The sequence below is a fragment of the Oncorhynchus mykiss genome, chromosome 7 (assembly GCF_013265735.2).
Source record: "Oncorhynchus mykiss isolate Arlee chromosome 7, USDA_OmykA_1.1, whole genome shotgun sequence".
In the NCBI taxonomy this organism is placed as follows: domain Eukaryota; kingdom Metazoa; phylum Chordata; class Actinopteri; order Salmoniformes; family Salmonidae; genus Oncorhynchus; species Oncorhynchus mykiss.
In genome coordinates, this window is record NC_048571.1 from 47467986 (window position 1) to 47492295 (window position 24310).

Sequence of the window (24310 nt, forward strand, 5' to 3'; positions counted from 1 at the left end):
CTTTAACGCCAATGACTCGTGACTTAACTTGGACTTGAGCCTTTTGACTTGAACTGACTTGATACCCTCCCCAAGGCCAAATATAAACAATTCTGCTATTCAAAAAAGTGTGCAGCGCATCAACTCTTCATTTAAGGGATTACAGTTTGAATTGGGCAGCAGCCAATCACATTGTGCCAGCTGAGAAAAAGTTGCGTGTGGCAATGCAGAGGAACGTCGGTGGGTGAATTCAGATGGAGCCCTTGGAAAGATACCCAATATTATTATTTTCAGATATAAAGACTACAACTTGACTGCAAAACTGCAACTTGCAAAACATGCGTGAAGAAAATTAGACGGAGGCGCAACAATTTCCAACTTTGTTCGACATTTAAAGCTGCACAAAGAACGGTAAGTCGTGGCTAATATAGCAGACAGGGTCTTTCTCATGGCTACCCATGTATTTCCATGGAAATATAGAGTTTATTTGGAAAGTAATAAATATATATATATATATATATATATATTAAAAGCATTCATGATTTGCATGAATATACAGTGCCTTGCGAAAGTATTCGGCCCCCTTGAACTTTGCGACCTTTTGCCACATTTCAGGCTTCAAACATAAAGATATAAAACTGTATTTTTTTGTGAAGAATCAACAACAAGTGGGACACAATCATGAAGTGGAACGACATTTATTGGATATTTCAAACTATTTTAACAAATCAAAAACTGAAAAATTGGGCGTGCAAAATTATTCAGCCCCCTTAAGTCGCTTGGGGTATGTCTCTATCAGTTTTGCACATCGAGAGACTGACATTTTTTCCCATTCCTCCTTGCAAAACAGCTCGAGCTCAGTGAGGTTGGATGGAGAGCATTTGTGAACAGCAGTTTTCAGTTCTTTCCACAGATTTTCAATTGGATTCAGGTCTGGACATTGACTTGGCCATTCTAACACCTGGATATGTTTATTTTTGAACCATTCCATTGTAGATTTTGCTTTATGTTTTGGATCATTGTCTTGTTGGAAGACAAATCTCCGTCCCAGTCTCAGGTCTTTTGCAGACTCCATCAGGTTTTCTTCCAGAATGGTCCTGTATTTGGCTCCATCCATCTTCCCATCAATTTTAACCATCTTCCCTGTCCCTGCTGAAGAAAAGCAGGCCCAAACCATGATGCTGCCACCACCATGTTTGACAGTGGGGATGGTGTGTTCAGCTGTGTTGCTTTTACGCCAAACATAACGTTTTGCATTGTTGCCAAAAAGTTCAATTTTGGTTTCATTTGACCAGAGCACCTTCTTCCACATGTTTGGTGTGTCTCCCAGGTGGCTTGTGGCAAACTTTAAACAACACTTTTTATAGATATCTTTAAGAAATGGCTTTCTTCTTGCCACTCTTCCATAAAGGCCAGATTTGTGCAATATACGACTGATTGTTGTCCTATGGACAGAGTCTCCCACCTCAGCTGTAGATCTCTGCAGTTCATCCAGAGTGATCATGGGCCTCTTGGCTGCATCTCTGATCAGTTTTCTCCTTGTATGAGCTGAAAGTTTAGAGGGGCGGCCAGGTCTTGGTAGATTTGCAGTGGTCTGATACTCCTTCCATTTCAATATTTCGCTTGCACAGTGCTCCTTGGGATGTTTAAAGCTTGGGAAATCTTTTTGTATCCAAATCCGGCTTTAAACTTCTTCACAACAGTATCTCGGACCTGCCTGGTGTGTTCCTTGTTCTTCATGATGCTCTCTGCGCGTTTAACGGACCTCTGAGACTATCACAGTGCAGGTGCATTTATACGGAGACTTGATTACACACAGGTGGATTGTATTTATCATCATTAGTCATTTAGGTCAACATTGGATCATTCAGAGATCCTCACTGAACTTCTGGAGAGAGTTTGCTGCACTGAAAGTAAAGGGGCTGAAAAATTTTGCACGCCCAATTTTTCAGTTTTTGATTTGTTAAAAAAGTTTGAAATATCCAATAAATGTCGTTCCACTTCATGACTGTGTCCCACTTGTTGTTGATTCTTCACAAAAAAATACAGTTTTATATCTTTATGTTTGAAGCCTGAAATGTGGCAAAAGGTAGCAAAGTTCAAGGGGGCCGAATACTTTCGCAAGGCACTGTATACTATATTTGCGTGAATATATAATATATTAACTATTACTCTTGTTAAAAATATCCTTCCTGGACTGGTTAACAGGAGTTCCTGAAGTTGACTGCTGAAGTCCTATCCATTCTTCTCAACTACCCTAGGGCTTATATACCATCCTTTGGGTCTTTTGAAAGGATTATGGCATTGGATGAATTAGGGCAGAGTTGGCACAGGGGCCATGTAATAATTTGTGCAATGGAATGGACTTGATTGCCTTTTCTTAACATTTTCCACTTGCTATGTCAGTCACTAAATTAGCTCATGTCAGCAATTTTTTTTTGTTGATTGCTTGGTAAGGTAGTCTAGCCAGCTATCTAAATCTTGTCATTAGCAAATTACCAACCGGGCATGCAGGGCATGTGCTCAGGGGACCTGACCTCCAGGAGGCCCCCATTGATTTTGTTAGTCACTCTCACATAGATATCATATGAACACAGTGGGCAACAGTCATTCAGAGTCGCTGGTGCAGAGCCCCACGTTTTTAGCAAATGGGCTTGCATGTTTTGCATGTTATTTTGCCGTTAACACGTGTCACATATCAGTTTGTAAACAGGGGTAAAACAATATATATATCATTGAGTTAATAAAGCTGCATACAAACATGGTCTCTTTTTTGTTTTCTTGAGTAAGGGAGCTCCAAAATGCAGGTGTTTCAGCCTAGCTCAGTGCTTTCTGTGGTGGTGGGGCAAGCCAGCAGAAAATACGAAGCATTGCACTGTGATTGGCTCAGTGTTCTGTCATTCATGGGGACACTACGTCACCTCCAAGTCTAAGGGTAAAGCTTGAAAATTCAAGCCCCTTGGATGCTGCCATAGATTTACATTAGAAGTGCCCATTCAAGAAGGCTCAAGGTCATTGGCCACAGATAAAATGACATCAAATCATCTTATATCTACAGTAGCTTGGATTGGACTGATCATGTCAACATCATACTTTCAAAATCTTAGCTAGCAGTCATCATCATGAATCATGTAGACAATCTACTGGCAAATCATTTTTAATCCTTATCATATGAAGATAAATAATGAAGGGAAATTACAGATATCGGTGCTCATCGGCCATTGGACATAAACATTACACAACAAGTTTGAAATCGCAAATTCAACAATGAGTGGTTTGGAAGGAATCAGTGGCTAACTGCAAGTATTGCAAGCAATCATTAGCCTGCTATTCGCACAATAAGGTGAGTCCAAAAATGTCTTGTATGCTGCTGCATAAATTATGTAATATGCCAGGGGGATATGTATACTGCAGCTAAGAAAGTAATATTAAGTTTATGTTGTGTAGTAAGCTGTTAGTAGCCCATGTGCCTCACCCTAATAATTTTGTATATTTTCACCTCTTAATTTCACCTACTGTTCTGACTTGGTGGTGCACATGTAGCCTATAACCTGTTTTTGAGAAATGTAATCATTGAATATTGTAAGAGCTTTCATTGTCTGCTTATATGCCCCCTTTATTTATCCTACAGTTCTGACTTGGTGTACACTGTAAGAACGGCTGTTCTGAATTCTGTCGCTGTACATTTTAAAAGTGCTGAACAAATAGTTATATTGGCTACGTCGGTCCTAGCTCACTCATTAATGTCTTAATCTCAATTACGGATTGCCTCTTATTCGCTTGTCTTCCCCTTATGCCGTAGTTTGTACATCTCAATTGTCAGTAGAAACCACATTTGTTTCAGCAAGTCGGCCATATCAGCTATGTTTTTTTAAAAGGCTGTAAATGAGGCTGAATGAACTGTTTCGCTGCCAGACAAGGTTCCAGTGATAGCCATGTGTAGCTGTGGTAAGGTGTTGGGACTGCTGTTGGGACTCTCCTGTTGGGACAGCTTTATGTAGGCTCTAACAGTTTGTGGGCACCGTTTGTCACCGTTATAGAGCAATTCATTTATTTTTTATTGTTGTGTTGTATAGTGGCAGTGCTGGCATGCATCACACTTTTTTTCAGCACCAAGACTTACACGCTAAAATCGCCACTGTATGAACATGGTACAAGCCATGGCAAAATGTCTAGAATGGCAGGAAATTCGCTTTTAAACTACCAAAGTTTCTTGCATGGCAGTGTCTGAGAAAAGCCAGCAAAACTGCAAAGGACTCTCTTCTCCTGTCCAAAGGACTCCTGCCACCCGAACCATGGACTGTTCTCTCTTCTCCTGTCCAGCAGGCTCCGAAAGAGCTTATTTCCCCAGGCCATAAGACCGTTGAAGAGTATAAAACTGTTGAATAGCTAACTACCCATGTCCTCCCTCTGTCCCACAGACTATCTGCACGTACCCTATGTCCATCCTCAGGTCTCTACCACTCAACCACACACACCTACATTGACACTCTTTACATTCAATCATTTTTACACACTCACTACTGACACCTTACATGTACACCAGTGGTGGACATTGCCGTTTATGATGAGGGAGTACAATTTCATTCTTCATGAGCATGGCCTTATTTCTATTACAGCATGTTGGATGACTGTCATTCATATCCCGTTCACCCAGTTCAATGTAACATCGATAGGTTTAGGATACTACATGATACTCAAATGTTCCCTATACCCATCATGGGGTTGCTACAACCTCGCCTATGAATGAAGTTCACAACGTAGGTGCAGACAGGTCGAGACAAAAATTTGAGATGACAGACAGTGACACATGGACAGACATTGACACATTCAATAACGCATTGCGCGCTCTTGTATGCATCTAGCTTATCTAGGGTGTAACCATTAGTCCAACAGTTGCAAACGAGAGTTTCCATTGGACAAATTCAGGTATTGTTATCCCCGTTTCGTTTTCTTCCGTTTAAGAAGCAGTTTTCAAACAGAATTGGCGGAATGGAAACACTCATAATCACGCATAAACACAGTTCACTTTCATAGCAGCCATGTTTTATTCCTTCCCGGTTCTATGCACTCTCCTCTCACCTTTTCCCTTTGTTTATGGACTTCAAGGAACAACACATCAGCTGTATGTGACCAGGTGAAGAAAAACTTTCCAAGCCAAACCTTGTCATGACCGCTACACACAGACTACATCGTTATCCCCATATTAGCTAAAGTAACGTCCTAGTCAACATAGCTAATACAACTAATGCGTTAGTAAACCCGCTATAATCTTACAGTAACGTTACAGTGTATAGTCAGTAAGCAGTTACACTGGCTGGCCCCAGTGGCAATAAATTAATAAAACCAAAAGCTTACCTTGACTTGGAAGAGTTCCAGTGTTGTGTTGGATAGTCATAGCCAGCTAGCTAACATAGCATCCCTCTGTTTGAGCCGTGTGTTTAAGTAACTAGCCAGCTGCATTTCCTAGCTAAGAAAGTGAAACTGCAAGTGAAAAAAAGAAGACGAAATCTTTCTCTCTCTGTCTCTTACTCGATTCTTCTTCATTTTTGAAGAAACGACTTTGTTGAAAACTGTTCAACTATTGTCTTTCTCTCTCTTTGAGTCAACTACTTACCACATTTTATGCACTGCAGTGCTAGCTAGCTGTAGGTTATGCTTTCAGTACAATATTAATTCTCTGATCGGGTTGACAACTTGTCAGTTCATGCTGCGAGAGCTCTGATAGGTTGAAGGACGTCCTCCGGAAGTTGTCATAATTACTGTGCAAGTCTATGGAAGTGGGTGAAAACCAAGAGCCTCCTAGGTTTTGTACTGAAGTCAATGTACCAAGAGGAGGATGGAAGCTAGCTGTCCTCCGGCTACACCATGGTGCTACCCTACAGAGTGCTGTTGAGGCTACTGTAGAACTTCATTGCATTTTAATCCATTATTTGCTGATGTGAATATCTTTAGTTTAGTTTTCGATAAAAAGTAGAACTTTTTCAATGTTTTACTATTTTTATTTTTATGAAATTCACTGAGGAGGATGATCCTCCTATTCCTCCTCTGAGGAGCCTCCATTGATATAAACTCACACTCACTCATTACCATGCACACACCACATACCCTACTGCCAAAATAAATGTATTTATTAAAGTGATTAATATTACCATTCATTGCTACTTTATTGTTTATTACGATTATTATTATCATTGGTATTTATCCTGCTACCAGACACATTTACCCCTGTTTACATGTACTGTTACCGCTGTTTACATGTACAATCTCTCCAGTACCCCTGCACATTGGAATAACAGTGCTGGCACTGTACTGAGCTGTACAAGACCTGCAAAACTGAAATGACACATTTACATAAGTATTCAGACCCTTTAAATCAGTACTTTGTTGAGGACCTTTGGCAGCGATTACAGCCTCGAGTCTTCTTGGGTATGACGCTACAAGCTTGGCACACCTGTATTTGAGGAGTTTCTCCCATTCTACTTTGCAGATCCTCTCAAGCTCTGTCAGGTTGGATGGGGAGCGTTGCTGCACAGCTATTTTCAGGTCTCTCCAAGAGATATTAGATCGGGTTCAAGTCCGGGCTCTGGCTGGGCAACTAAAATACATTCAGAGACTTGTCCCGAAGCCACTCCTGCATCGTTTTGGCTGTGTGCTTAGGGTCGTTGTCCTGTTGGAAAGTGAACCGTTGCCCCAGTCTGAGGTAATGAGCACTCTGGAGCAGGTTTTCATCAAGGATCTCTCTGTACTTTGCTCTGTCCATCTTTCCCTCCATCCTGACTAATCTCCCAGTCCCTGCCGCTGAAAAACATCCACACAGCATGATGCTGCCACCACCATGCTTCACAGTAGGGATGGTGCCAGGTTTCCTCCAGACGTGATTCTTGGTGATTCCAAACTTCTTCCATTTATGAATGACGAAGGTCACTGTGTTCTTGGGTTCTTCAATACTGCAGACATTTTTGGTACCCTTCCCCAGATTCGTGCCTCGACACAATCCTGTCTCGAAGCTCTACGGACAATTCCTTCAACCTCATGGCTTGGTTGTTGCTCTGACATGCACTGTCAACTGTGGGACCTTATATAGACAGTTGTGGTTACAGTCTGAATAAAAAAATGATTAAATATAGTTTTTTGCACCCATACACACACACAATACCCCATAATGACAAAATGGAAACATGTTTTTAGAAAGGTGTTCTAATTTAACGAAAATTAAATTCAGAAATATCTCATTTACATACACTACGGGTCAAAGGTTTTTGAACACTTACACATTCATGTGTTTTTCTTTATTTTTACTATTTTCTACATTGTATTTTATATTTGAGATTCTTCAAATAGCCACCCTTTGCCTTGATGACAGCTTTGCACACTCTCTCAACCAGCTTCACCTCGAGTGCTTTTCCAACAGTCTTGAAGGAGTTCCCACATATGCTGAGCACTTAAGGGCTACTTTTCCTTCACTCTGCAGTCCGACTCATCCCAAACCATCTCAATTTGGTTGAGGTCGGGGGATTGTGGAGGCCAGGTCTGATGCACCACTCCATCACTCTCCTTCTTTGTCAAATAGACCTTACACAGCCTGGAGGTGTGTTGAGTCATTGTCCTGTTGAAAAAAAATGATACCATCCCATCTCGATTAGGCTTAGTGGGACTGTATCGCTGAAGAATGCTGTGGTAGCCATGCTGTTTAAGTGTGAATCCTTGAATTCTAAATACAGCACAGACAGTGTCACCAGTAAAGCACCCCCACACCATAACACCTCCTCCTCCATGCTTTACGGTGGGAAATACACATGCGGAGGTCATCCGCAAGAAACGGCGGTAGGAATCAAAAATCTCAAATTTGGACTCCAGACCAAATGACACATTTCCACCGGTCTAATGTCCATTGCTTGTGTTTCTTGGCCCAAGCAAGTCTCTTCTTATTGGTGTCCTTTAGTAGTGGTTTCTTTGCAGCAATTCGACAATGAAGGCCTGATTCACACATTCTCCTCTGAACAGTTGATGTTGAGATGTGTCTGTTACTTGAACTCTGAGAAGCATTTCTTTGGGCTGCAATTTCTGAGGCTATTAACTCTAATGAACGTATCCTCTACAGCAGAGGTAACTCTGGGTCTTCCATTTCTGTGGCGATCCTCATGAGAACTAGTTTCATCATAGTGCTTGACGATTTTTGAGACTGTACTTGAAGAAACTTTCAAAGTTCTTGACATTTTCCGCATTGACTGACCCCCATGTCTTAAAGTAATGATGGACTGTCATTTCTCTTTGCTTATTTCAGCTTTTCTTGACATAATATGGACTTGGTATTTTACCAAATAGGGCTTTCTTCTGTATACCACCCCTATCTTGTCACAACACAACTGATTGGCTCAATGCATAAAGAAGGAAAGAAATATCACAAATGTACTTTTAAGAAGGCACACCTGTTAATTGAAATGCATTCCAGGTGACTACCACATGAAGCTGGTTGAGAGAATGCCAAGAGTGTGCAAAGCTGTCATCAAGTCAAAGGGTATTTGAAGAATCTGAAATATAAAATATATTTTGATTTGTCACTGTTATTCTGCAATGTAAAAATAGTACAAATAAGAAAAACCCTTGAATGAGTAGGTGTTCTAAAACTTTGACCGGTAGTTTAAGTATTCACACATCTGAGTCGATACTTTGTAGAAACACCTTTGGCAGCGATTACAGCTTTGACTCGTCTTGGGTAGGTACAGTATGTCCAGTGGTGAAAATGTCCCCAATTGTGATACTTAAAGTATTGATACCTTAACAGAAAGTTACTCAAGTAAAAGTTAAAGTCACCCAGTAAAATACTACTGTAAGTATTTGGTTCTAAATATACTTAAGTTTCAACAATAAATGTAATTGCTGAAATACACTTAAGTATCAAAAGTGAAAGTATAAATCACTTCCAATTCCTTATGTTAAGCAAAGCAGACCACACCATTTTATTATTTAAAAAATGTATTGCTAGCCCCGGGCACACTCCAACACTCAGAGTGAGTCCGCCAGATCAGAGGCAGTAGGGATGACCATGTGCTCTCTTGATGAGTATGTGAATTGAACCAATTTCCTGTCCTGCTAAGCATTCAAAATGTAACGAGTACTTTTGGGTGTCAGTGAAAATGTATGGAGAAAAATGTAAAGTAGTCAAAAAAATGTATAGCTAAGTACAGATGCCCCCCAAAAATGACTTAATACTTGAAAGTATTTTTACTTAAGTAGTTTGCACTACTGAGTATGTCTGTATCAGCTTTACACATCTGGATTTGGGCACTTTCTCCCATTTTTCCTCTGCAGATTTTTTTCTGGGAAAACTAGATGGGGAGCAGCTGTGAACAGCAATATTCAAGTACTTCCACATATTTTCAATAGGATTCAATTAATGGCTTTGAATGGGCCACTCAAGTACTTTCGCATTCTTGTTATGAAGCCATTCCAGAGTTGCTTTGGCTGTATGCTTGGGGTCATTGTCCTGTTGGAACGGAAATCTTTACCTCGGTCTAAGGTCGTTTGCACCCTGAAACAGGTTCTCATCAAGGATTTGCCTATATTTGGCTCCATTCATTGTTCCCTCTACCAGTCTCCCAGTCCCTCCCGCTGAAAAAGACAGGTGATGAGCTGTGCCTTTGCAAACTCCAGGCGTGCTTTCGTTTGCCTTTTTCTCAGGAGTGGCTTCTGTCTGGCCACTCTTCCATAAAGCCCAGATTAGTGAAGTGCTGTAGAGACCATTGTCCTTCTGGCAGGTTCTCCCATCTCAGCCAAGGAACTCTGTAGTTCTATCAGAGTGGTCATTGGGTTCTTGGTCACCTACCTGGCCAAGGTCCTTCTTGCCCAGTTGTTCAGTTTGGTCGGACAGCCAGCTCTAGGCAGAGTCTGGGTAGTTCTATATTTTTACAGTTTCCCAACGATGGAGACCACTGTACTTTTGGATACTTTCAACAATCTCGACATTGTTTTATACCCTTCCCCAGAGACCCCTTCCCCATATGCCTCATCACAATTATATCTCAGAGATCTATGGAGAGTTTCTTGTACTTCATGGTATAGTTTAATTTGGAATGTCATAGCTTAAGGTGTGTGAATACTTATGCAAATGAGATTCTGTTCATTTCATTTTCAACCAATTAGCAACAAGTTCTAAAAACATGTTTTCACTTTGTTATTATGGGGTATTGTGTGTAGATGGGTGAGATAAAAAAATGTTTTAATCAATTTTGAATTCAGGCTGTAACAACAAAATGTGAAAAAAGTCCAGAGGTATGAATACTTTCTGAAGGCACTGTATGTGGGTTAGACAGATGTAAGCATGGAGGGATTTGTCTACAGACTAAAGCAGCTTATTTGGACAAATGGGGTTCTGCAGGATTTAGCCTACCAATAAAAGTCTAATTAGTATTGACAGGAGTCCAGTCAGAAACGTCTTAATCTCTCCTGATTGATGATTCATTTTGTCGAGGCGGGGTTTATCCAAAACCCAGAATGGAGACAGATTTAGTCCCTGGCGGTAGAACACACGCATGGTTAAGAGTTTTATTTAACTCCTGGTATCGTTTTCCGTTTCCTAGAGTTGTTAAATGAGACGTTTAACTAACAGACTTCAGAAGACCTCCAAGAATGGGAGAGGATGGAAGCAGCAAACACGATGACGCGCAAGAACAGTCTGTTAAAGTGTTACCTCTGTGTTTTCTTTTGTCCTACTTTCACTATTCTTAGCTGTTTGACTGTGTTACGATTGACAAACGCTCCTTTATCCTGTTACGCAATTGTTTTTTGGGGGGGAGGGGGGGCTATAGCACAACTAAACCATTAAATTGAAGGAACGTCTTGTAAAGCCTACCTGCCTACCTACCTATCTCCTCATCGAGCTCCTCCGTAAGATGCTGCATCGCTTCGAGGGTAAGTCTGGAATTCCGCTAGTTCTGAACTATTCGTGATTGGTAAAAGTTCACTACTAGCAGAACTCGGATTTGCCCCCGACTTTCTTCAAGAAATCTGACCAGAGGCGAAAATAACGCTCTTGTGTAAATTGGGATTTTGGTATTGTCTTTGTTGTTTATGAAAGACTAATGTAGGTCTACAGATATATATTGGGATGGAATGGACTTTTAATCATGTAAACGTGGTGTGATCTGAACATGGGTTGCAAATTGTATTTGTGTGGCCTTGTGTTCGTTTTACATCATTTCATGATTTCATTTCAATCATATTACTTCGTTATTTTTATTATAATAATAATAGTAACAATACTACCACATTATGTTTTAAATTATTATTATTAGCCTACTATTGGTGGTATTACTAATTTGTTAGTATTGTTTTATTTAGCATATTACTTTATTAATAATGTGTGAATACTTATTGATAATAATTGTGTTGTTGTTTTTGCTGTTGTTCTGGAAGAATTGTGTTGTTCTGGAAGAAATATCCTCCATTACAATCAATATTTTTCCAGGCTAAATTCTTTGACAGATTTTGCAGTAGCCTACAGTACATGGGGAAAACCAGGTAGGTTTTTTAAATGTTTTATTTCATCATAATATAATTTAAATATCCTTATTTATTAGCCAATTTTATCACAACAATGTATACCTTATAAAGGATCAATGATTCTATGTTTTAAATACTGTAGTCTTTGAGGGGGCACAAAGTACTGAGGATGGCTGGGGGATGACCCGAAAGGGGGCTAGGCCCCCGACCATAAATTGAAGAACTTAGTGTTTTTGAAACACCTGAAAAAACATTTTTCCTGCTATATGGGGCCATAATTATTATGATTAATTCTATGTAAAAAAAAAATGCATATTTTTCTGCTGATGTAAGCATATGTAAGCTGTCTGTATCCTCCTGACTGTTGGTTATTTTTTTTAAAGAAACTAAATATTCTTCGCTGCATCTCTGCTAAAATCTGGGTAAACGATTGAAAGGAATTTAAGCCTTGTTCAGTACATTTAGTTATTGCTTGCTTTTCCAGCAGGAATGCCAGCTAAAAGAGATAGACAAAGCTAGTTACTAACTTGATTGATAGCCGGAAATGGCTTCTTCATAGCTAGTTATGAGGTTGGGAGATTGGGAACCTATCTGTGCTAGCTGAAGCCAAATTAATAAAATTCCTAGGTGGCTAGTAGCATTACAGAGAAACAACAACTAGATAGATATACATTATATGACCAAAAGTATGTGTACACCTGCACGTCGAACATCTCATTCCAAAATCATGGACATTAATATGGAGTTGGTCCCCCTTTGCTGCTATAACAGCCTCCACTCTTCAGGAAAGGCTTTCCACTAGATGTTGGAACATTGCTGCAGGGATTTGCTGTCATTCAGCCACAAGAGCATTAGTGAGGTCGGACACTGATGTTGGGTGATTAGGCCTGGCTCGCAGCCGGCGTTCCAATTCATCCCAAATGTGGTCAATGGAGTTGAGGTCAGAGCTCTGTGCAGGCCAGTCATGTTCTTCCACACCTGTCCCAACAAACCATTTCTGTATGAACCTCGCTTTGTGCATCTGCCAAACCCAGATTCGTCTGTCAGACTGTCAGATAGTGAAGCATGATTCATCACTCCAGAGAATGCATTTCCACTGCTCCTGAATCCAATGGAGGCGAGCTATACACCACTCCAGCCGACTCTTGGCATTGCGCATGGTGATCTTAGGCGCTTGTGTGCGGCTGCTTGGCCATGGAAACCAATTTCATGAATCTCCCGACAAACAGTTATTGTGCTGACGTTGCTTCTAGATGCAGTTTGGAACTCGGTAGTGATTGTTGCAACCAAGGACAGACGTGCTACGCACTTCCACACTTAGCGGTCCCGTTCTGTGAGCTTGTGTGGCTTACCACTTCGTGGCTGAGACATTTCTATTGCTCCTAGACATTTCCACTTCAAAATAACAACATTTACAGTTGACCGGGCCAGCTCTAGCAGGGTATTTGATGAACTGACTTGTTGGGACATGACACCATCACAGTGAAAGTCACTGAGCTCTACAGTGAGGCCATTTTACTGTCAATGTTTGTCTATGGAGACTGCGTGGCTGTGTGCTTTATTTTATTCACCGGTCAGCAATGGGGTGGTTGAAATAGCGGAATCCACTAATTTGAAGGGATGTCCACATACTTTTGTATTTACACTGTACTTTTGTATATATACTGTATTTTTTAAACAGGATAAATCTGAGGGGGCACGCGTCTGTACGCACCTGCGGCTGCATAGTTGAATTAAGGATAGAGCTGTTACGGACTAATTAAGTAATTAAGGACTAAGTGTAATTACGGTGCAGACTTTGCCAATTGCTTATTACTGTAAAGGAGGCATGAAGATAATGCTTTAACCTGTTAAGCCTTTTGATTTCAATACTTATTGAAGTAAATCGCTTTTCTTTCAGAAGGTGGGAACAAAAGCATTTTAATGAAGGAAAAACATTACCACAATGACCTCAGGCTGTCTTTTTTTAAGATTAAGAGATTAAGATCACTATATTCGTCAGTTGTATACTGAAGGTCCAACCAAAATGTTACTTTCACTTCATCCTAAACGCTTCGAAAGACATACATGCAGGTCGGAGAGGTTGGAGCAGTGGGCTGCCACACTGGGTGCATGTGGAGCAGTTGTTGTGAGGGGTTTAGTGCTTTGCTCAATGGCTCACCGACAGGCAATGTCATCTAGGATTTGATACCAGCAACCCTCCCGTTGCCAGCTAAATTCTCATCAGATTTTTTTCAGTCAGACCTGGGATTCAAACTGGCAACCCTAAGGTTGCTGGCTTGTCTCTCTAACCGCAAGGCTACCTGCCGTCCAGGAGAGTGAAATTCCACTTTTGTAATTTGTCTTGTTTTATAAGAATAGACAATGATATGAGAAAGCGGGGAGACATAAACTGGCTGTGCTGCTGCTCCAGTTTCAACTGTTCTGCCTTATTATTATTCGACCATGCTGATCATTTATGAACATTTGAACATCTTGGCCATGTTCTGTTATAATCTCCACCCGGCACAGCCAGAAGAGGACTGGCCATCCCACATATGCTCTCTCTAATTCTCTCTTTCTTTCTCTCTCTCGGAGGACCTGAGCCCTAGGACCATGCCCCAGGAATACCTGACATGATGACTCCTTGCTGTCCCCAGTCCACCTGACTGTGCTGCTGCTCCAGTTTCAACTATTCTGCCTTATTATTATTCGACCATGCTGGTCATTTATGAACATTTGAACATCTTGACCATGTTTTGTTATAATCTCCACCCGGCACAGCCAGAAGAGGACTGGCCACCCCACATAGCCTGGTTCCTCTCTAGGTTTCTCCCTAGGTTTTGGCCTTTCTAGGGAGTTTTTCCTAGCCACCGTGCTTCTTCACCTGCATTGCTTGCTGTTTGGGGTTTTAGGCTGGGTTTCTGTACAGCACTTTGAGATATCAGCTGATGTACGAAGGGCTATATAAAATACATTTGATTGATATGAGAGGGGACAGAGTGGGAGAGTTTCCAAGTTATCTGAAGTCACCTAAACTATATAACTACCACTACTCCCCCTATCATTAGCTGGTTGAATTAACTCTGTAAAAATGAATACCCTTCCGAAAATCTCCTACTTTTTTTCAATGTATAAAAAAGCTTGATGGGATTATCTCAGGGTTCCCTTGGAATAAACAAAATTCAAGGATCCGCAAGGTGTACTTGTAGCCAAAGGGCCGGTAAATGGTGAAATTGAGTCATTTTATTTTTCAATCGAAAGGGAATGCATGGAGCCATCTATACACTCGCAGTCCCCCGTGGACCCGTTCGTACATAAAACATTCTCCATTTAGGCTGCAAAGGTGTCAAATTCCTCCTTACCTTGATTTAATGGTGAGGAGGCGGGGGGAGGGGGGGAATATGAATACTTTCTTTATAAAACACCATACTATGGTGGCTACTGCTACTTCCTAACATTGCGTACAGTGTTCAACCAAGGGTAAACAACAGACTGCTGCAACATGATTGGCTGAAGTACAGTTGAAGTCGGAAGTTTACATACAGTTAGGTTGGAGTCATTAAAACTCATTTTTCAACCACTCCACAAATTTCTTGTTAACAAACTATAGTTTTGGCAAGTCTGTTAGGACATCTACTTGGTGCATGACACAAGTAATTTTTCCAACAATTGTTTACAAACATATTATTTCACTGTATCACAATTCCAGTGTGTAAGAAGCTTACATACACTACGTTGACTGTGCCTTTAAACAGCTTGGAAAATTCCAGAAAATGATGTCATGGCTTTAGAAGCTTCTAATAGGCTAATTGACATCATTTGAGTCAATTGGAGGTGTACCTGTGGATGTATTTCAAGGCCAATCTTCAAACTCATTGCCTCTTTGCCTGACATCATGGGAAAATCAAGAGAAATTAGCCAAGACCTCAATATAAATTGTAGACCTCCACAAGTCTGGTTCATCCTAGGGAGCAATTTCCAAATGCCTGAAGGTACCACATTCATCTGTACAAACAATAGTACGCAAATATAAACACCATGGGACCACACAGCCATCATACCGCTCAGAAAGGAGATGCGTTCTGTCTCCTAAAGATGAACGTACTTTGGTGTGAAAAGTGCAAATCAATCCCAGAACAACAGCAAAGGACCTTGTGAAAATGCTGGAGGAAACAGGTACAAAGGTATCTATATCCACAGTTAAACGAGTCCTATATCAACATAACCTGAAAGGCCGCTCAGCAAGGAAGAAGCCACTGCTCCAAAACTGCCATATAAAAGCCAGACTACGGTTTGCAACTCCACATGGGGACAAATATTTTCCTTTTGGAGAAATGTCCTCTGGTCTGATGAAACAAAAATAGAACTGTTTGGCCATAATGACCATCGTTATGTTAGGAGGAAAAAGGGGGAGGCTTGCAAGCCGAAGGACACCATCCCAACCGTGAAGCACAGGGGTGGCAGCATCATGCTGTCGGGGTGCTTTGCTGCAGGAGGGACTGGTGCACTTCACAAAATAGATGGCTTCATGAGGAAGGAAAATTATGTGGATATATTGAAGCAACATCTCAAGATCAGTCAGGAAGTTAACGCTTGGTCACAAATGGGTCTTCCAAATGGACAATGACCCAAGCATACTTCCAAAGTTGTGGCAAAATTGCTTAAGGACAACAAAGTCAAGGTATTGGAGTGGCAATCACAAAGCCCTGACCTCAATCCCATAGATAATTTGTGGGCAGAACTAAAAAGTGTGATCCAAGCAAGGAGGCCTACAAATCTGACTCAGTTACACCGCTCTGTCAGGAGGAATGGGCCAAAATTCACCCAACTTATTGTGGGAAGCTTGTGGAAGGCTACCCAAAACATTTGACCCAAGTTAAACAATTTAAAGGCAATGCTACCACATACTAATTGAGTGTATGTAAACTTCTGACCCACTGGGAATGTGATAAAATAAATAAAAAGCAGAAATAAATCATTCTCTCTACTATTATTCTGACATTTCACATTCTTAAAATAAAGTGGTGATCCTAACTGACCTAAGACAGGGAATTTTTACTATGATTAATTGTCGGGAATTGTGAAACTGAGTTTAAATGTATTTGGCTAAGGTGTATGTAAACTTCCGACTTCAACTGTAGATGCTTCCTCCTGTGTGCCAATCCTCACTGGTGGCTTTGGCCACTCCTCTATTAACTCTGCTACTTCAGGTTATAACCGAGCCAAAAACATTTAAGTAAAAACCACCCTCAAGAGCTGGAACCAGTTTAGATGTAAAACTTTGGATTACAAACCTCTTCATTAAGGGCCCCTCTACTCAGAAATCACATTTTCCGTGGTAGATGGAGCCTTCTCCATGTGGTTTAACCTTTACAAATCATTGAATGATTTGATGCATTGTGACGGCACATTTGCATCGTTCCAACAACTCTCAGCAAAATTTCACCTTCCAAATAGTCATTTATTTATTTACAGGTGAGCAGCTTTGTCCGTGACATGACCTCTCAATTCCCCAGTCTTCCTGTGGGCCCTTCCACTGATGCATTTTTAACACGATCCCCAAATATAAAAAGGTATTATTTCTTATAACTATGATAAAACCTACTCTCTTCACAATCGTTCATTAACATCCATTCAAACTTTATTGGAAAAAATATCTAGTTGATGAGTTTACTAATGACACATGGATAGGTTTTCTGTACTGTGTTCACTCCTGTTCTATTTACAGATGTAAAATCATCCACCACACTCACTGGACTAAACACAGACTACCCTACGTACAGGGTTCCTTTGACAAATTCTGCCGAATGTGGCAGCCGTTTTTTTCCCTCTACTCCACTTTACTGCTTTGTGGGTGTTTAATACCAGCCTGACTTATTATTATAATTGTTCTATTAATTTTGTTGTTATGAATATATTTTCTGTCTTGAAATTATTATTTATATTTAATATTTTTGTAAAGGTATATACACTGAGTGTACAAAAACATTAAGAACACCTACTCTTTCCATGACATGGACTGACCAGATGAATCCAGGTGAAAACTCTGATCCCTTATTGATGTCACTTGTTAAATCCACTTCAATCACTGTAGATGAAAGGAAAGAGACTGGTAAAATACTTTTTTTAATTTCACCTTTATTTAACCAGATAGGCCAGTTGAGAACAAGTTCTCATTTACAACTGCGACCTGGCCAAGATAAAGCAAAGCAGTGCGACAAAAACAACACAGAGTTACGCATAAACAAACATACAGTCAATAACAATAGAAACATATGTACAGTGTGTGCAAATGTAGAAGAGTAGGGAGGTATGGCAATAAATAGGCCATAGAGGCAAAATAATGACAATTAAGCATTAACACTGGAGTGATAGATGTGCAGACGATGATGTGCAAGTAGAGATACTGGGGTGCAAAAGAGCAAGAAGATAAATAACAATATGGGGTTGAGGTAGTTGGGTGTGCTATTTACAGATTGGCTGTGTACAGGTATAGTGATCGGTAAGCTGCTCTGACAGCTGATGCTTAAAGTTCGAGAGGGAGAAATAAGTCTCCAGCTTCAGTGATTTTTGCAATTCGTTCCAGTCATTGGCAGCAGAAAACTGGAAGGACAGGCGTCCAAAGTAGGTGTTGGCTTTGGGGAGGACCACTGAAATATAACTGCAGGAGCGCGTGCTACAGATGGGTGTTGCTATGAGGAACAGTGAGCTGAGATAAGGCGGGGCTTTACCTAGCAAAGACTTATAGATGACCTGGAGCCAGTGGGTTTGGCGACGAATATGTAGTGAGGGCCAGCCAACGAGAGCATACAGGTCGCAGTGGCGGGTAGTATATTTGGTGACAAAATGGATGGCACTGTGATAGATTACATCCAGTTGGCTGAGTAGAGTGTTGGAGGCTATTTTGTAAATGGCATCGCCAAAGTCAAGAATCGGTAGGATAGTCAGTTTTATGAGGGTATGTTTGGCAGCATGAGTGAAGGAGGCTTTGTTGGGAAATAGGAAGCCGATTCTAGATTTAATTTTGGATTGGAGATGCTTAATGTGAGTCTGGAAGGAGAGTTTACAGTCTAACTAGACACCTAGGTATTTGTAGTTGTCCACATATTCTAAGTCAGAACTGTCCAGAGTAGTGATGCTGGGCGGGCTGGCGGGTGGGGGCAGCAATCGGTTGAAGAGCAAGCATTTAGTTTCACTAGCATTTAAATGCACTTGGAGGCCACAGAAGGAGTGTTGTATGGCATTGAAGCTCGTTTGGAGGTTTGTTCACAGTGTCCAAAGAAGGGCCAGATGTATACAGAATGGTGTTGTCTGCGTAGAGGTGGATCAGAGAATCACCAGCAGCAAGAGCGACATCATTGATATATACAGAGAAATGAGTTGGCCCGAGAATTGAACCCTGTGTCACCCCCATAGAGACTGCCAGAGGTCCGGACAACGGACACACTGAACTCTGTCTGCGAAGTAGTTGGTGAACCAAGGCTGTTGAGTCTGCCGATAAGAATACGGTGATTGACAGAGTCGAAAGCCTTTGCCAGGTCGATGAAGACAGCTCCACAGTACTGTCTTTTATCGATGGCGGTTATAATATCGTTTAGGACATTGAGGGGCAACCATGACCAGCTCGTAAACCAGATTGCATAGTGGAGAAGGTACGGTGGGATTCGAAATAGTCGGTGATCTGTTTGTTAACTTGGCTTTCAAAGATTTTAGAAAGGCAGGGCAGGATGGATATAGGTCTATAACAGTTTAGATCAGAGTGTCTCCACCTTTGAAGAGATGGATGACTGCGGCCAATCTTTGGGGATCTTAGACGATACAAAATAGGTTGAACAGTAATAGGGGTTACAACAATTTCGGGGGATAATTTTAGAAAGAGAGGGTCCAGATTGTCTATCCCAGCTGATTTTTAGCGATCCAGATTTTGCAGCCTTTTCAGAGCATTAGCTGTCTGGATTTGGGTGAAGGAGAAGTGAGGGGGGCTTGGGCAAGTTGCTGCAGGGGGTGCAGAGCTGTTGGCCGGGGTAGGGGTAGCCAGGTGGAAAGCATGGCCAGCCGTAGAAAAATGCTTATTAAAATTCTAGATTCATGTAGATTTACCGGTGGTGACAGTGTTTAATAGCCTCAGTGAAGTGGGCAGCTGGGAGGAGGTGCTCTTATTCTCCATGGACTTTACAGTGTCCCAAAACTTTTTGGGATTAGTGCTACAAGATGCACATTTCTGTTTGAAAAAGCTAGCCTTTGCTTTCCTAACTGACTGTGTAATGTATATTGGTTCCTAACTTCCCTGAAAAGTCACATATCGTGGGGGCTATTCGATGCTAATGCAGAACGCCACAGGATGTTTTTGTGCTGGTCAAAGGCAGTCAAGTCTGGGGTGAACCAATTGCTATATCTGTTCTTAATTCTACATTTTTTGAATGGGGCATGCTTATTTTAGATGGTGTGGAAAGCACTTTTAAAGAGCAACCAGGCATCCTGTACTGACGGGATGAGGTCAATATCCTTCCAGGATACCCGGGCCAGGTCGATTAGAAAGGCCTGCTCGCTCTAGTGTTTTAGGGAGGGTTTGATAGTGATGAGGGGTGGTCATTTGTCCATGGACTGCTTAAGCATGCAGGCAATGAGGCAGTGATCGCTGAGATCCTGGTTGAAGACAGCAGAGGTATATTTAGAGGGCAAGTTGGTCAGGATGATATCTAAGAGGGTGCCCATGGTTACAGATTTAGGGTTGTACTTGGTAGGTTCCTTGATAATATCAAATCAAATTTTATTTGTCACATCAAATCAAAAATCAAATTTTATTTGTCACATACACATGGTTAGCAGATGTTAATGGGAGTGTAGTGAAATGCTTGTGCTTCTAGTTCCGACAATGCAGTAATAACCAACAAGTAATCTAACTAACAATTCCAAAACTACTGTCTTGTACACAGTGTAAGGGGATAAAGAATATGTACATAAGGATATATGAGTGAGTGATGGTACAGAGCAGCATAGGCAAGATACAGTAGATGGTATCGAGTACAGTATATACATATGAGATGAGTATGTAAACAAAGTGACATAGTTAAAGTGGCTAGTGATACATGTATTACATAAGGATACAGTCAATGATATAGAGTACAGTATATACGTATGCATATGAGATGAATAATGTAGGGTAAGTAACATTATATAAGGTAGCATTGTTTAAAGTGGCTAGTGATATATTTACATCATTTCCCATCAATTCCCATTATTAAAGTGGCTGGAGTTGAGTCAGTGTCAGTGTGTTGGCAGCAGCCACTCAATGTTAGTGGTGGCTGTTTAACAGTCTGATGGCCTTGAGATAGAAGCTGTTTTTCAGTCTCTCGGTCCCAGCTTTGATGCACCTGTACTGACCTCGCCTTCTGGATGATAGCGGGGTGAACAGACAGTGGCTCGGGTGGTTGATGTCCTTGATGATCTTTATGGCCTTCCTGTGACATCGGGTGGTGTAGGTGTCCTGGAGGGCAGGTAGTTTGCCCCCGGTGATGCGTTGTGCAGACCTCACTACCCTCTGGAGAGCCTTACGGTTGAGGGCGGAGCAGTTGCCGTACCAGGCGGTGATACAGCCCGCCAGGATGCTCTCGATTGTGCATCTGTAGAAGTTTGTGAGTGCTTTTGGTGACAAGCCAAATTTCTTCAGCCTCCTGAGGTTGAAGAGGCGCTGCTGCGCCTTCTTCACAATGCTGTCTGTGTGAGTGGACCAATTCTGTTTGTCTGTGATGTGTATGCCGAGGAACTTAAAACTTGCTACCCTCTCCACTACTGTTCCATCGATGTGGATAGGGGGGTGTTCCCTCTGCTGTTTCCTGAAGTCCACAATCATCTCCTTAGTTTTGTTGACGTTGAGTGTGAGGTTATTTTCCTGACACCACACTCCGAGGGCCCTCACCTCCTCCCTGTAGGCCGTCTCGTCGTTGTTGGTAATCAAGCCTACCACTGTCGTGTCGTCCGCAAACTTGATGATTGAGTTGGAGGCGTGCGTGGCCACGCAGTCGTGGGTGAACAGGGAGTACAGGAGAGGGCTCAGAACGCACCCTTGTGGGGCCCCAGTGTTGAGGATCAGCGGGGTGGAGATGTTGTTATCTACCCTCACCACCTGGGGGCGGCCCGTCAGGAAGTCCAGTACCCAGTTGCACAGGGCGGGGTCGAGACCCAGGGTCTCGAGCTTGATGACGAGCTTGGAGGGTACTATGGTGTTGAATGCCGAGCTGTAGTCGATGAACAGCATTCTCACATAGGTATTCCTCTTGTCCAGATGGGTTAGGGCAGTGTGCAATGTGGTTGAGATTGCATCGTCTGTGGACCTATTTGGGCGGTAAGCAAATTGGAGTGGGTCTAGGGTGTCAGGTAGGGTGGAGGTGATATGGTCCTTGACTAGTCTCTCAAAGCACTTCATGATGACGGAAGTGAGTGCTACGGGGCGGTAGTCGTTTAGCTCAGTTACCTTAGCTTTCTTGGGAACAGGAACAATGGTGGCCCTCTTGAAGCATGTGGGAACAGCAGACTGGTATAGGGATTGATTGAATATGTCCGTAAACACACCGGCCAGCTGGTCTGCGCATGCTCTGAGGGCGCGGCTGGGGATGCTGTCTGGGCCTGCAGCCTTGCGAGGGTTAACACGTTTAAATGTCTTACTCACCTCGGCTGCAGTGAAGGAGAGACCGCATGTTTTCGTTGCAGGCCGTGTCAGTGGCACTGTATTGTCCTCAAAGCGGGCAAAAAAGTTATTTAGTCTGCCTGGGAGCAGGACATCCTGGTCCGTGACTGGGCTAGATTTCTTCCTGTAGTCCGTGATTGACTGTAGACCCTGCCACATGCCTCTTGTGTCTGAGCCGTTGAATTGAGATTCTACTTTGTCTCTGTACTGACGCTTAGCTTGTTTGATAGCCTTGCGGAGGGAATAGCTGCACTGTTTGTATTCGGTCATGTTAACAGACACCTTGCCCTGATTAAAAGCAGTGGTTCGCGCTTTCAGTTTCACGCGAATGCTGCCATCAATCCACGGTTTCTGGTTAGGGAATGTTTTAATCGTTGCTATGGGAACGACATCTTCAACGCGCGTTCTAATGAACTCGCACACCGAATCAGCGTATTCGTCAATGTTGTTGTCTGACGCAATACGAAACATGTCCCAGTCCATACACATGGTTAGCAGATGTTAATGTGAGTGTAGCGAAATGCTTGTGCTTCTAGTTCCGACAATGCAGTAATAACAAGAACACACCCTTGTGGGGCCCCAGTGTTGAGGATCAGCAAGGTGGAGATGTTGTTACCTACCCTCACCACCTGGGGGCGGCCCGTCAGGAAGTCCAGTACCCAGTTGCACAGGGCGGGGTCGGGACCCAGGGTATCGAGCTTGATAACGAGTTTGGAGGGTACTATGATGTTAAATGCTGAGCTGTAGTCGATGAACAGCATTCTCACATAGGTATTCCTCTTGTCCAGATGGGTTAGGGCAGTGTGGTTGCGATTGTGTCGTCTGTGGACCTATTGGGGCGGTAAGCAAATTGGAGTGGGTCTAGGGTGTCAGGAAGGGTGGAGGGTATATGGTCCTTGACTAGTCTCTCAAAGCATTTCATGATGACGGAAGTGAGTGCTACGGGGCGGTAGTCGTTTAGCTCAGATTTTTGGTTCCAACTGCTGTGTCTTTGTCAAACAAAATAAAAATAAAATAAAATGTTATTGGTCACACACATATTTAGCAGATGTTATTGCGGGTGTAGCGAAATGCTTGTGTTCCTAGCAGTGCAGTAATATCTAACAATTCACACAAAGTGTTAAAGAATGGAGTTAAGAAATATATAAATATTAGGACAAGCACTGCCGGAGTGGCATTGACTAAAATACAGTAGAATAGAATACAGTATATACATATGAAATTAGTAAAGCAGTATGTAAACATTATTAAAGTGACTAGTGTTCCATTATTAAAGTGACCAGTGAATCCATGTCTATGTATATAGGTTAGCAGCCTTGAGTAACCGGGTGGTAGCCGACTAGTCATGGCTTTTTAATTAACAGTCTGATGGCCTTGAGATAGAAGCTGTTTTTCAGTCTCTCCGTCCCAGCTTGAAGCACCTGTACTGACCTCGCCTTCTGGATGGTAGTGGGGTGAACCGGCTGTGGCTCGGGTGGTTGACATCCTGGATGATCTATTTGGCTTTCCTGTGACATCGGATGCTGAAGGGGTCTTGGAGGGAAGGCAGTGTGCCCTCGTGATGCGTTTGGCAGACTGCACCACCCTTTGGAGAGCCCTGCGGTTGTGGGCAGTGCAGTTGCTGTACCAAAAAAGCTGGTAACTGGTAGCCTAGCTAGCTAACTGTTATGAATTTGATGAATAATGACTAAACAATGTATACATTTAACCTGAACTATAACTAATTAAACTCTACCCTGTTTTACTATATCTGGTTAATAATGTTAGTTCATAGGGCGGAGCTAGCATGTTGGAGTGAACGGCTGTGCGTGAGAGGCTCCTGCAACGTTTTGGCGAAATAATCTAATTTAACCTACTTTATGGCACTTTTTACAACAAACGTTTCTTTCTAGTACAAGATTGTAACTTTTTATATGAAAATGCCGAGTAATAAGCGACCAAAGGACAATAAATCCACAGCGGAGGCCTACTCCCCACTAAACAACGAGACAGACATGGCGGGAGGCACATGCAACAACGTGACACTCACAGAATTTACCCGGGCTTTGGGGGAGCTACGTGTTGCTATAGCTGAGGATCTTAAGGCCACTATTGCTGAACTGGACACCAAAATCGAGAGCATCATTCGAACGGTCATCATTCGCATGGCCAGAGTAT